This window comes from Orbicella faveolata, unplaced genomic scaffold (assembly GCF_042242905.1).
Source record: "Orbicella faveolata isolate gen_17 unplaced genomic scaffold, um_ofav_v1 contig_27, whole genome shotgun sequence".
NCBI classification, from domain to species: domain Eukaryota; kingdom Metazoa; phylum Cnidaria; class Anthozoa; order Scleractinia; family Merulinidae; genus Orbicella; species Orbicella faveolata.
This window is the reverse complement of record NW_028301555.1, coordinates 4,615,943-4,629,571: the sequence shown is the minus strand read 5'-3', so window position 1 is coordinate 4,629,571 and position 13,629 is coordinate 4,615,943. Positions and strand designations below refer to the sequence as shown.

At 38.1% G+C, this 13,629-nt stretch overlaps 3 long non-coding RNA genes across 3 annotated transcripts; 1 reads left to right on the top strand and 2 right to left on the bottom strand.

Moving 5' to 3' along the window:
• Positions 1–2,376: 2,376 nt before the first annotated feature.
• On the bottom strand, positions 2,377–4,381 carry LOC110068346 (uncharacterized). Its single transcript, XR_002298753.2, has 2 exons — positions 4,138–4,381; positions 2,377–2,985 (listed from the first exon to the last, which is right to left on the bottom strand). It is a non-coding gene; the product is annotated as an uncharacterized LOC110068346 (long non-coding RNA).
• A 66-nt stretch (positions 4,382–4,447) lies between these two features.
• Positions 4,448–8,689, bottom strand: LOC149107227 (uncharacterized). Its single transcript, XR_016209311.1, has 2 exons — positions 8,161–8,689; positions 4,448–5,020 (listed from the first exon to the last, which is right to left on the bottom strand). It is a non-coding gene; the product is annotated as an uncharacterized LOC149107227 (long non-coding RNA).
• A 1,302-nt stretch (positions 8,690–9,991) lies between these two features.
• On the top strand, positions 9,992–11,771 carry LOC110068359 (uncharacterized). The gene is made up of 2 exons (XR_016209312.1): positions 9,992–10,080; positions 11,302–11,771. It is a non-coding gene; the product is annotated as an uncharacterized LOC110068359 (long non-coding RNA).
• Positions 11,772–13,629: the final 1,858 nt, after the last annotated feature.

Here is a 13,629-nt window from a genome sequence, read left to right as displayed (position 1 = left end):
ACCCTTCGTCAACTTCTATTCGCAGTTTGACTCAATCCAAAATTATACTCTATGGTGCAGATACATATCAGATGCTTAGTCGAATTAAGACAGAATTTTAGACGAGATTCATGCTGCTCAGTATGAAAAGTATGAAAGGGTCGTTGAAAAATGCTTTAAAATTTTAAAATCGGTTTATACATGAAAAACTATTTGTGAAGTCTATAACACTCAAGTAAGTGTCACTTAACTAATCGAAAAGAAACGGAATTTAAAGAGAAATTCGTAAAAAAGCAAATTGAAGGAAAAAACACGTTTGTCTCTAGTGAAACAAGCGACAGAACCTTGGGGTATAACTGGCCGCATTCTTCAGTAGTCAAGGCTTCTTGAAGCACTAAATTCTCCTGCAGAAATCACTTGTACTTGACTGTGAGGCGAAAAGATATCTGACTTTCATACTGTTGTAATTATATTAGTCCTGTTTATTTCTTCCCGTGAATCCAGTGTCCAACGGTTATAGCAACGTCTTCGGCAGAGTTTGGACCAACATTTATGCTCAACTAGTCGTTGGAAATTATAAATCAGTCAATGTATTAAAAACCCATTGTAAAGTCCATAGCTGTCAAATATTTTTCAGTTAACAGAAATTTCTAAAAGAAAACTTTTCTTGAAGAGATTGCTTGTTGTTGATCCTAGAATGATCTAAAATCGTTGGGAACAAAACAGTGATAATCAGAATTTAACTGGCATAGTACACTTGGAATTTCCATTATTTGTCTTCGAGGACAAATTTGCTCACAGAAATCACTCGCCCTCAGTAGTTGGCGTTTTGAGGCGTAGAGATATTTGAGTTTCATCAATCCTGTTGTTCAAACGGAAACATTTCTGCAGCTATCTTCGGTAACCATGCAGGAACAGAGTCACTTCCTTGCTATGTACGTTGCTTTTTTTCCTGTTAATGTGATTTTGTGGAGGCACGCGCGCCCAGGCAAAAAAATCTTCCTGTTTGTTTTCTTTTAACGAAAACAAAAAAAATGTCAAGAAAGGTCGCTTGCTCGTGCAATACGTACCCTTTAAATTTGAACAGCAAAATTAGTTTGCCGTGCTTATCTGGCTTTTTCTTATATTTACCTTCCTCAGCTTTTGTGCGAAGAAATATTAATAGTGGAAGGTCACGGTCAACTGTTACGAGTGTGCAACCGGAATAAATTTTTGTTTCATCAGCTTGTACGCCCTGAGATATGAAGATACCATTTTGATGATCTATAAACGTACTCTGAACATTTGCGCGGGCGTGTTGAGCAACTACAAGCGACAGTTCCCTATTAAACCCGAGCGAAAGCAAATTTAAAATTTCTCCTACAACAACAACAATCCTTTGTTTAAAGACGATTTGGTTTAAAGCATCAGCAGATTTGCTTGTGGGGTCGTGTATTTAGCTAAAAGTTTAAGAATAACAGAAATATGAACAGTGATAATGATAATCATATACGTATTCATTCACATCGATAAAACTAAAAGTCTGTCACGTTCTTGCTTTGCGTTTGAATCGAGGTCGCTTTCAAGTCCAATTGTGTTTTCTATCTTCGGCAAAGAATTGCTTAAAATTATCAGTACAGTACGTTGATGCAGTGTTCCAAACTACAGCACCCCGGTAGGTGATCGAGTTTTTCATATATAGTAGGAACAAAATCGAGGAGTTACGCGCTTGTTATACCTCTAAGCTGATACTTTGTACTCTTGCATGTGACCATGCTCGAAAGCAGTGCCGGAGTCCTTGCACTAATTACGTTATAGAAAAACGTTATTAGGGCAAGTGTGTAAATATGAAAAATCGATTCCCATCCTGTGATTTGTACGGCACTGAATCTGATGGTGTACAGACCAAGGGAGATCAAAGATCTCGAGAATTAAATGTTCTTTTACACAAGTGCGTCATTGAATCACGAAGCGACTTCGAGATTGCGCTTTGGGGAAAGCATTCCTTTTTTACTTTCTAAGAACCTGACTAAACGTGTTTATCTGTTCAGTACATGGAATAGAACATTTTAGAAGAAACAACTTACCTTATGATTATCAACTTAACTAAGTAGGGGAAACCGCCAGAGCGACTTGGACTTTGACAAGCTGCAGTTTCGAGCGTCAGCCTCTTATCGGAACCAAGGCAACCGCGGTGCAATTTGATTGCTTTATTGCGAATCTGTTTATTCGGTCGGTTCATTGCGAGTCCGTTAATTTGATTGGTTCATTGCAAATCCGTTAATTTGATTGGCTCAGAGTCCGGTCTGATGCCACAGTTTATTATTCGCTGATATTCAGCCCTCCCACTTACCATGACTTGCCGGTATACTATTAGTAAGAGCAGTTATATTTGCAATTAAATTCATTCCAAAAATACTTACACACCTACTCACACTAGTTTAATCAAGCCTTGTGTGACACAAATATTGTGTGTGTGACATTAATTCTCTTATTTGTCGTATCATGAATTAAATAAATTCTATCTGAGTCTAAGGACGTCCCAAACAAATGTCTGCCCCTCACTTTGTGAACTTTTATTTTTTTATTCTATCTTATTTTATTTCATTTCATTTTATTTTATTTTATTTTATTTTATTTTATTTTATTTTATGTTTTTCTTTCACGTGCAAGCGGAGCACTTGCAGTTCACGGCAGATTCCACTTGTACTGAGGGGGAGATCCCTGAGGTGCAATTTGGCAGATTAAACACCTTCCATCTTTTAGCTGATGGCTTACAGCATTTGCAGAATTTCTTGAAGTAAGGCGGGTGGTCCAGCGGATGCGTGTGTGACGCGCATGTGCCGACACAGGCTTTCACTCGGACATACCGGGACTCGCAACCTGTTTTGCTGACTGTTAGACGCCCCGTTTCTGGTTTGCAAAATACACCAAACTGGCTAAACGGGTTATTGGACTGGCTTGAGTGGATCAGGACAAAAAGCAGGACACAGGAACAAAATGAAGACAATCTAGACATGATTGGAACTGAAAACAAAGAAAATTAGTTCCTGACCTAAATAAAAAATTCTCCTTTTGACTATCAAATATTCCTTTCATATTAGTTGTGAGAATTTGAACTATCATCAGGACAATAAATATCCCCTAGTCAGTGGTTCAGTCTTAATTCTCGTCACCTTTGTGCCTGCCAGTATATCAATCTGCAAGGAGGAAAGAGGTTTTGAAAATCTTGCGGCAACTACGGAAAAGACGAATAAGGATCGAACCGATTTGCACCAATAAGGCCTGGATGATAACTTTTTCTGCGACGTGCAGATATAAATAATCGCCATTTCGAAGAAAAACCTCACAGTTGTTGCAAATAAAAGACACGTAGAAACCTAATTAATAAACCAAAACCGACGGCAATTAACTAACTTAATTAATATTCAGTACCATTTAAAATTAAAGTTAGTTTTCTTTGCTTATTTGCCTTTTTTCTTATCTTTATCTTCCTTTTATGGGAAGAAATATGAATTCAAATAGTGAAAGATGATAGTGACTTTTTACGAGTGTGCGAGTGTGTTGAATCAGCTTGTCAGCCCTGTGATTAAAAAAATACCATTTCGATTATCTACAAGCGTACTTTGAACATTTTCGCGGGCGTTTTAAACAACTAATCGACATGCTAGCTTGCTATTAACCAAACCAAAGCGGATTTATGATTCATTCTCGAGAACTGAGTCCTCTGTTGCACAAATAGTCCATTAAAGTAAAATTGAACAAAGATCGAAGTCCCTAGAAAACAATTTCGGAATGTTAAACGTCTCTCTTTACCAAATTCTGCGTTGTCTGGAAAACGTGAACCACGACAAATAGTTTTTAAACTGTATATTTTGAATTTTACGCTGTGCTCCATATTCATTATTTGAGATAGTTTTCACAGAGGGAAACAAAGTTAATGACTTAAGAGTGTCGCGAGATTCGTAGGTAAAAAATAAATTCATTTTTTTAATCGACGTTGTCCTCGGCGTCGACGTCGTAGTTACTTAAACTTCCTATTAGCCCAGTTATGTTGTTCATTACGAAGTGACTTTGTTACAAGATAGCGCTTCAAAAGTGTTTTGTTCCTAAGATCCTAACTAAACGCGTTTATCTGTTCTATACATGGTAAAGAACATTTTAGGAGAAACAACTTACCTTACGATAATCAACTTGAAGTAAGTAAGGGTAACCGCCAGAGAGACTCGGACTTTAAAAGGTTTCATTTCGAGCACTAGCCTTTTATCGGAACCAAACACCCATGGTTCATTGCGAATCCGTTAATTTGATTGGTTTATTGCTGATCCGTTAACTTGATTGGTTTATCTCAATCTGTTAACTTGATTGGTTCATTGCTGGTCGGTTAATTTGATTGGTTCAGCCATAGTTGACTATTCCCTGATATTCAGCCCTCCCACCCACGATGTCGTTTATACCCTGAGTCAACTTACAGGTAAAACAGCTAGGAGCCTTTCAATTTCCAATTTATTTATTCCAGAATTACTTAATTTACATTATCTCAAGGTCTTGCGTGACATAAAGATTGCGTGACACTAGAACGGGATATTCATTCCCTTTGAGGAGATGTCATTTTGTCGTATCATTATTTGAATAAATTCTATTGGAGTCTAAGGACTCACTTTTTATCAACGGCTACTTAACAAGTTTTTTTTTCTTCACGTGCAAGCCGAACACTTGCAGTTCACGGCAGTTTCCACTTGTACTAGAGGGGAGATCCCTGAGGCGCAGTTTGGCAGATTAAACACCTTCCATCTTTTAACTGATGGCTTACAGCATTCGCAGAATTTCTTGAAGTAAGGCGGGTGGTCCAGCGGATAAGCGTATGACGCGCATGTGCCAAGACAGGCTTTCACTCGGATGTACTTTGAATCGCAACCTGTTTTGCTGGCTCGCTGACTGAATGTCTCCGGTTTGCAGTAGACACCAAACTGGTCAAACGGGTTATTAGACTGGCTTGAGTGCACCAAGGCGAGGAGTAGGACACAGCAACAAACCGAAGAAAATCCAGACATGATTAGAACTGAAAATAATTAATAAAGAAAATCAGGCCGTGACTATGTAAGTTCAAGCCTACACAATAAATTATCCACCTACTGGCTTTCAATGCTAATTGCGAGAATTTGGTGTTGCATCAAGACAATATCTTGAGTTTCGTTATTCTCGTTATTTGTCTGCCTGGCTATTTATCGATTTGTAAACAGAAAACAGATGTTGATAATCTTAATGAAATCTATTATGGAAAGGAGAAAGGAGCAGCCTATTTATGACAGTATAACCCGGATGAAAGAGTTACAGTCGAACCTCCCGTAAGCGACGACCCAAAATGTCAAGCCTGTGTAGTCGCTTACGGAAGATGGTCGCCGGCTTACGAGAGCTTAGACCATACTGGGTCAAAATTTTGCCTCATTAGCATATAGTAACTGCGGAGACTTACCCCATATTTTCATTTAAATGTTTTTATTTATATGAAAAGTCAATTTCCAGAAAAATACGACTTCCCATCGAGAGATTTTCGTCTCTTGAACTATCCAGGAATGCGATGTTACAACACCGTATTATCCAATTTCCGCTATATTATCTGTCAAGTGGTCGCTTACGGGAGGTTAAAAACAAAAAAAAATTTCAAACTTTTAGCTCTGAAAGTGGTCGCGGTCGCTTACAAGAGGTTCCAAATGCAGTGATTTGACTTGAAAATTTTGGTATTTTGGAAAACTGGCCGCTTACGAGAGGTGGTCGCAACCGGAGGTTCGACAGAATACATATTTGTCTCCAAATCGAAGAAACAGAGCAGAAATTATCACCAAAAATGACACGAGAAAAGGTCCTAATAGACAAATCAAAGTGACTGTGAGTCACTGAACTCGGAAAATAAATTATGAATGTGGTATAGGCCACTTAATTGAGTTCGTTTTAGCATCTTACTCATGCTGTCCTTTCCCTGAATTTTGTTTTTAATTTCTAGTCCAAATAGCGAGAAAGTTTTGTAAATGGTAATAATTATGGTTAAGATTTGGCCAGATTAGTTAGACTATATCGATTTCGTCCTCGGGCGTCTTCAGTAAACTTAAACCGATTCATTGAATCCATTTACGCAGATTAAAGGATTGCATACACTTAACATTTCGCATGTGGCTTGAGGTAAATTTGACCAATATTTGATCCAGTACAATATTCTTTTGGCAAAATTTCAAATTGTTTCATTACATTCGTATAACGTTTTGAAGCAGTCGTTGAAATGACCAAGAAATGTGAAACTGATAAAAAAAACGGGCGATTTATTTTAATTTCGAGTGCGCGTTTTTAGACTATTGTTTCCCCAAAGTTGTTCGTGATCGTTGAGTTGAAACTTTACTCTGACGATTAATGCATGTCGAGTGTTTCACTTGCCCAAAAGTTTCTTTAGCAACTAATACCTTTGCAAATTTATCGGAATTGAAAGCAAAAGAAAGTTTACAGGCCATTTACCGAAAAGCATTCAACCGCTATCGATCATAATTATAATTTCTTTGTATTAAAATAACTGAAATATGCCAAGGGAAAAGCTCAGCCAAACGTTAAAGCATGTTCGTCGAGTTAACGGTCGTCGAGGCTTTTTTAAACTACCTTCTTTGAAAAACATGACACTGTTGATTAAGAAAGCTAAAACCGTTTTACATGCTCAAGGTGTAGCATCAGAAAGCCATTTCAAATGAGTATCTGTTGTTTATGTAGATTTTCTTACGTCCATTTCAGAGTAGCGTTTCGGCTATGAAAACAGTTTTCTTTTTACCAATGGTCTTAGCTCTGTTTATTTTCTCCCGAGAATCCAAGGCCCTTTGTTGTGGGTAATTTACTAATTATTTAAAAAAAATCGTCAACGACAGATTTCATATGGGCCCAAAATTTATGATCGGTCTTTGTATTTAGTAACAAAGGGACGTTGGAAAATATAAAGGTTTATACGTATCATGTTAAAAACCTTTTGTAAAGTCAATAACAATCAGATAATTCTCAGTTGGCCATTAATCGAAAAGAAAAAGGAATTAAAAGAGAAATTTCTAAAACAAAAGACCATAATTTTTGTTTTTATTAAGTCTCTGTTGTTGTTCCTAAAATCGTTCGGAAACGGCCTAGTGACTCCAGAATTTAACTGACAATGTACACTTTGAATTTCTAATAAATAATAATGATAATAACGAATATTTATACAGGATAACCCTTCAGGATAAATTAACTTTTACTTCTCTAACGTCTTTGAAGTCCAAAATCCACTTATAAATAGAAATCACCTTTACTTAAAATTTCTTAGCGAAAAGATATTGGAGTTTCTTCCTGTTAGCTTTTTAAAAAACATTTTTAGTAGCCACCCTCTGTAACCAGGAACATTTACTTCGTCTATGTACTTAGATGAAACTCTGACATGATTTCTTTGTGTAGGCGGCCCTAAAATCTTCCTGTTCTTCCAAAACTGTGACAAATTTAGCTCGTTTGTAGAACACCCTTTTACCTTCCTTAGCTTCCTGCGCTTACCTGACCTTTTCGTTGTCTTTCTCAGCATGAGAAGAAATACGAATAGTAAAAGGTCGCACTAGGCTTTTGCAGGCGCGCGGACGAAGTTAATTTTTTTGTAGCTAAGCTTTGTCTACGCCATTGCAAAGAGGCTGGCATTTTAATTGTATGGCACAATTTCACTGGCATCTAAAGCAATTAAGCGACCATTTAAACCGTAAAGTTAAGTAATCGTCAGCATTAACTTGAAAGTAAAATTTGCGATATTTTTTGTCCAGAATTGATTGCTTTGCAGTGCAAGGGTTTAGAAGTGTGTCAGTCCAGTGAACCGAATCAAAGGACAAATTGAAAGAGTCTGAAGTGTAATTTCGAATATTGAACGTCTCTTCTCCAGGGATAATTGCCCAATTATTTTGTTATCGTGTTAAAATTTGAATTTCAAATCAACCCAGTGCTTTATGTTTACCGTGACGCAGGACACGAAATTTTACAACACATTTCTGTAATACTTTTGCAAGCAATTTGGCAAGATTTTTGACAATTCAACACCTACAGCGAGAAAGAAATTTCCCTATCGCTTGTACACTAACGTCGTTAGAGAAAGTTTTGGCGGGCATCACACACACAAATAACCGTTGCTAATAACAGGGAAAATCAAATCGCACGGCTTACCTCGCAAGGCTGGTCGATTATGGAGCAAACAAGCACCTCTACGAAGCTAACAAAGCTGGAACAACGCTCAGTTCTGAAAACAGTGTTTACAGGCTCGAGGAGCGATGAAAATACGGAACTTGTGTTGTACTCTAACGAATATATTGCTGACCAAAATACGAAAAGCGCGCTTTGTCATCCGATACTCGTTTGCCCTCACATGTGACCCAGCTTTTGGCATACGATACTTTGGTACTCCCTCGAGACGAAGCTAAAAATAACATTTTTTTTCCCGGTAGATTTTTCGGATTCCGGTCGCAAACATCTATTCTTTTCTTGGGGGCAGCATAATATCAAACCGACTTGTTTGCTCGAATCAAATGGCTCTACTTATGTTTTAACTGAAAAAGATGAAAAAAAAAAGAAACGCAGAGTCGAGAGGATTATTTTGTATGGAATGTGGCATACAAACGAAAGGTCCTGGAACCAAATCGGGTCCCTCCCTTCTGCACCTGTCAAGTTATTATATAACTAACAGTGATAATGTTCCGGATAGGGGATACCCGCCTCCATACGGGGGCCGTGCCTCCCGACAGGGAATATCTGGTTTTTAGCCTCGCTGCGCTACGCTGTCCTACACAGGGTCTCAAGCTGTCCTACTGACGTAAATATAGCCTCGATCCGTGGCAAGCGTTATAGGGTGGAGTTGGGCGGTTGATATCATAATATGGTTTACAGCAGGAGTTCGTGGTTTATTATTTTGTAAATGGCATCATACCAAGTGCATTAATATGAGCAACAGAGCATATATCGAGCTAAGTGCCTGGTACTACGGCTCCGCAAACGATTTCGGGACCACAAATGATCCCCGGGGCCTGTTTCTCGAAAGCCCCGGAAACTTTTAGGGCCGCAAAGCCATTTTCAATTAAACTGTGTCTAAAAAAAGAGAGGTGTGTACGCCTGAAACTATTTGTATGAAGAGAATCGCTCTCCATATTAAGAACATGTGAATAAAGCAGCTCTGTGATCATCACAAGGTTTGAGATTCTGCTCCGACACTCTCTGGGAGTTCGAAAATGACACCGATTTAAGTCTTACTTCCTCCTCCTCCACTTTTCCCTACAAAAAAAAAAACGATTTGGTTTTTCTCTCCTTTGAATGAGAATTGTCTCAAATCTTTCTCCCTTACTATACTCTCCCCACCACAGCCCCCACTCCCCCTCGCCCTATAGCTGGTTTTCACATGACGTCACTAAAATCCGAACTACTAAACTATTGATCTTCCTGGGATTTTACTTAAATGATGTGTAAGAGCAGCTGAAAACTAATATTCGTACAAATTGTCGCTCCGAATGGGTTCTTGGTTTTGTGATGCAATACACTTGAATTTCTAAGCTTTTGCGTGACGCGGCATTTACATGACGGCCTGGAGAGCTGTCATGACGGTTAAAAAAGTGACTTATTTCGGGGAACTTGGCTATCTTAACAGTTCATGTCTTAGAAAAAGTATTGTTTTAATGTTTTAGAGTTCCTCGTGGGATAAATTCACGCGTTTGTAGCAAAACTCAGTGACAGATGTTTCCGTTTGTTTCCGGCCGCCATGTTGGTGCCCATACGGATGGGCACCAGCATGGCGTCTCCATACAAATCTCTATAAATTTGGGTAAAACATTTCTCCGCATATCTCGCGTAAGAAAAATTGTTGTGACCAGAATTTTGGCGAGAGTCTTTCCATATTTACTTTCTTTCATTTCCCAGATTCTGGACTTTATCTATTGACCGGTTTTGTTTTTTATTTTGATCCATTTTGAATTGCGTGACACTGAAAACCTGCAATTGCTCTCCAAATGCTTCACAATGCAATGAGAGAGAAGACTGGAAACAAGTGTTTTCATTGTCGGCCATCTTTGATTTATGAACCTCGATGAACCCATCATCAAGGTAAGCACTTATTTTTAAACTACCTATCTGTCGAAAGTCTTTCCATAGCCATCAGCTACCTCTCGACATAAATAACTGATGGATCACTTCAACTCTGTGTTAAAAATGTCATTGTTATTTTGGTTGCCTCAATACGTCAGCGTATTTCAAGTTGCTTGTGCTCTACTCGAAAACCTTGAAGCCCCAAATTAAGCTTAAATGATTGATATGTATCATGCCCACTGATTCCTGATTCTTGATTTTTTTTAATCTATCCTTTTGTAAAAAACAATCTTTTACTATGGATCTTAAAAATCCAAAAATATTACAGTTCATTGTCCGGGGTATCCCTGGGGTATCCCTGGTGAAATTTCCCAAGGTCCTTCAAAGATCTTCAGGTGGAGCTTCGTAGGTCTTTATTCAAAAATTTATCCTCAGAGATCCTCAAGGTTCATACCTAATCCTGCACCACAATTTTTCCATTATCCTGCAAAGGTCCCAGGGATTCTTGCAAAAAAAATCTCAAGGATCATTGAGGCTCTTGAAAGATTTAGCTTAACACTTCCTTAACAATCTTGAAGGATCTTTGCGATTAAGATTTTTATAGGATTGTTATTTTCTTTTAAGAAAATTACGAATACCACTACAAGTTGGTCAACAACAGTACACCAACAACATTTATAAAATAACTGAGATACTACGTGCGCTCTCATTTGTTGATGGGTGTGTTAAGATGAGGGTATGTAAACACAGTTGCAACATATTTTATATAATTATTTTATAAAAGCAATAGAGCACTTTTTCTATGTTAAAATAGCCTCATCTAAACACTTGGGAGGGGGAGGGGGGGGTAGGCTGGGAGAATTCTTGAAAGTTAGGCAAACCCTCGACTATGTCTCAGGCTTGCACAACTCTCTCGAATTCTCCCAACCCTCCTCATGTTTAGATGAGGCTATGTAAACACGGAAAAAGTGCTCCACTGCTTAAATATTGCATTATTCACTGTGCGTTTCACTGGTAGACAACCAATTATTCAATTCGTTTGGAAATATTTTATATTTTAGGCAACATTTTTGGGCAAATTGTAATTAATATCTGACAAGCATTGGACCTGAACGTATTCTGTTGTTGTAAGCCTCTGCAAAGGTCAGTTTGTTTCACTATGCTGTGGATACATGATCTTTGGGCGTAATCTTATGCAGTCTGATCTTTGTCTATTTTGACTGTGCAATTGATTTGCAGGTAATGTGACTGATCATGGTTACCTGGAAAAAAAGTACTGTAAGATGAACAACAACATAAGATTTCATCCCCAGTGAAATGGAAGATTTGAATAAAGACAGTACATCACATAAGAGGAAAAAACTTCAGACATACAGCCTTGAGCTCAAGAGTGAAGCCATTAAATATGCTGAAATACATAGCAATCGACCTGCATCACGACTGTTCTGAGTGGATGAAAAAAGGATACGTGAATGGAGGTTTAAAAAGAGTGAAATTGAAACATTGGTTGCAACTTCTAATGGAAAACAAAGAAAGAAATTGACTGGTGGTGGCAGAAAACCACTGAGCACAAAACTCGAAGAACATTTGCTCGAATGGATTAGCAGTAAATATAGTCAAGGGCTTCAAGTGTCGTGCAAGCTCATTAAGAAAAAAGCAGAAATTATCTATCGCGAAATAAAGGGATACAACAATGTACATGAAGATAATTTCAAAGCTTCAAAAGGTTGGCTGAATCGGTTTGCAGAACGAAATAATTTACCCTTGAGGAAACAGAAGTCCATTCCTAAAAAAGATCTGGAAGGACTAGTCACAAAACTCGTGTCATGAAATTCTAGTAAGCAAGCTAGTGAGAAAGTGCAGTTATAATTTATGTGAAATTGCTGCTATGGATGAGATTCCTGTGTGGCAGATGGTACTAAACTAAAACCAGTCAGTGTAAAACGCAGACTGCAGACTGCAGACTGCAAACTGAAGACTGCGGACTGGGGGTAAAATGCAGACTGCAGACTTCTTAACTGAATTGCGTTACCACTTCCATCATTGAGAGCTTACCATAAACAGGCTAACTGGAGCACTAGTCAGGCTAACCTGAACAATATTCAGGCTAACCGGAGTTATATTCAGCCTAACCAGAGTGGAGGCTTTCACTAAGATTAGCCTGAATAACACTGTTTACGGTTCACACTCGTTAATGGAAATTACACATTGTATACTCTGGTCAAGGATTCATCAGTTCCTTTAACAAACTGCAGGGTGTTTTACCAGGCCATTTTCATTATGGTTTCAATATTCAGCCTGTCGGGTAGAATTAGGATCGACAGCCACACCCCTTTTATCGCAGACAGACCTGGAAGGAAAATCCCCTTGCACGTCAAGATATTAGTTGATCGTAAAGAGTTGCAGGGGTTTCATTTCCTCATCTAGAGGAAAGTTTTTTTGTTTAAAAAACGTTTTGCCTGCCTTTGAAAACCAGTTGCCATCCTGCTTGAAATGTTTAAAATGAAACCCCTGGAGTTGTGATTTATACTTTCACACAATAGAAAAGCAATCATACCCCTGTAATCATGAGCAGACTTGTGTGGAAAATCCCCTTGTAACCGGAGATATGAGATAAGATAGAAATATTAGTCTCTCGAAAAGAGGTGTGACTTAAACACCTTCACACAATAGATAAGCAGTCACACCTGTTTAACAATGCACTGGATTGTTCGGTTAATCCCCTTAAAGGTGGAGATATCAACATAGGAATATTGAAAACTAGAAATCTGTTTATGAACTGCATAGTTCTCAAGGTGGCCATTTTTGAGTTTGATTCCTGTTGTTTTAGCATGCGGACATTAAAGTGGTACTATGATGAAAATCCCATCTTTCCTATCTAAGCCATTTAAAACATAAAGTAGCCTGTACGAGAAGAAAAACACTGTTTACTATTTTCAAATACCTCTTCGTTCCAGAGAAACTCAAGTTTGTAAAATATGGAAATTAGCCAAGTGATGATGTCATACACTCAACCAAATTTCCATCAAATATAATGAAGAAAGATATCTCAGCCAATTTGTATCAGAAATGTTTGATTCTTTGCAGTAAGAATCTACTAAATGTGCTCCACAATATGAGCTTGACAGTTTTGTTACCATGGCAACATACTGAGTTCCAGACCTCTCCAATATCAATGGCTTTTCTGGCCACCTTTGGCATTCCATTTTGATATTTGCTAATGGTGCCACATATGCATGATCCAGAGAGCATATGCATATGTTAGGTCAAGTTCATGGCCTTTTTAAATATTTTTTGAGCTGAAAATCACTAAAATATTGAAATCAAGTGGGTGGGAACTGGAAAAGAGTGTGTTGCCATGGGAACAGTATTTTTTACTGCCGTAGGTGTGCTATCTGTAGAACTATTAGCCTACCAAGTTTCAGTGGTCTGTACTGGAAATTGACCAAGATAGCTCTATTTATATATTTGATATAATATTGGGTTGAGTATATGACATCATCAGTTATCTCGTTCGCATATTTTACACATTTTTCAAACTTAAATATCTCTGGAATGAATGCAGAT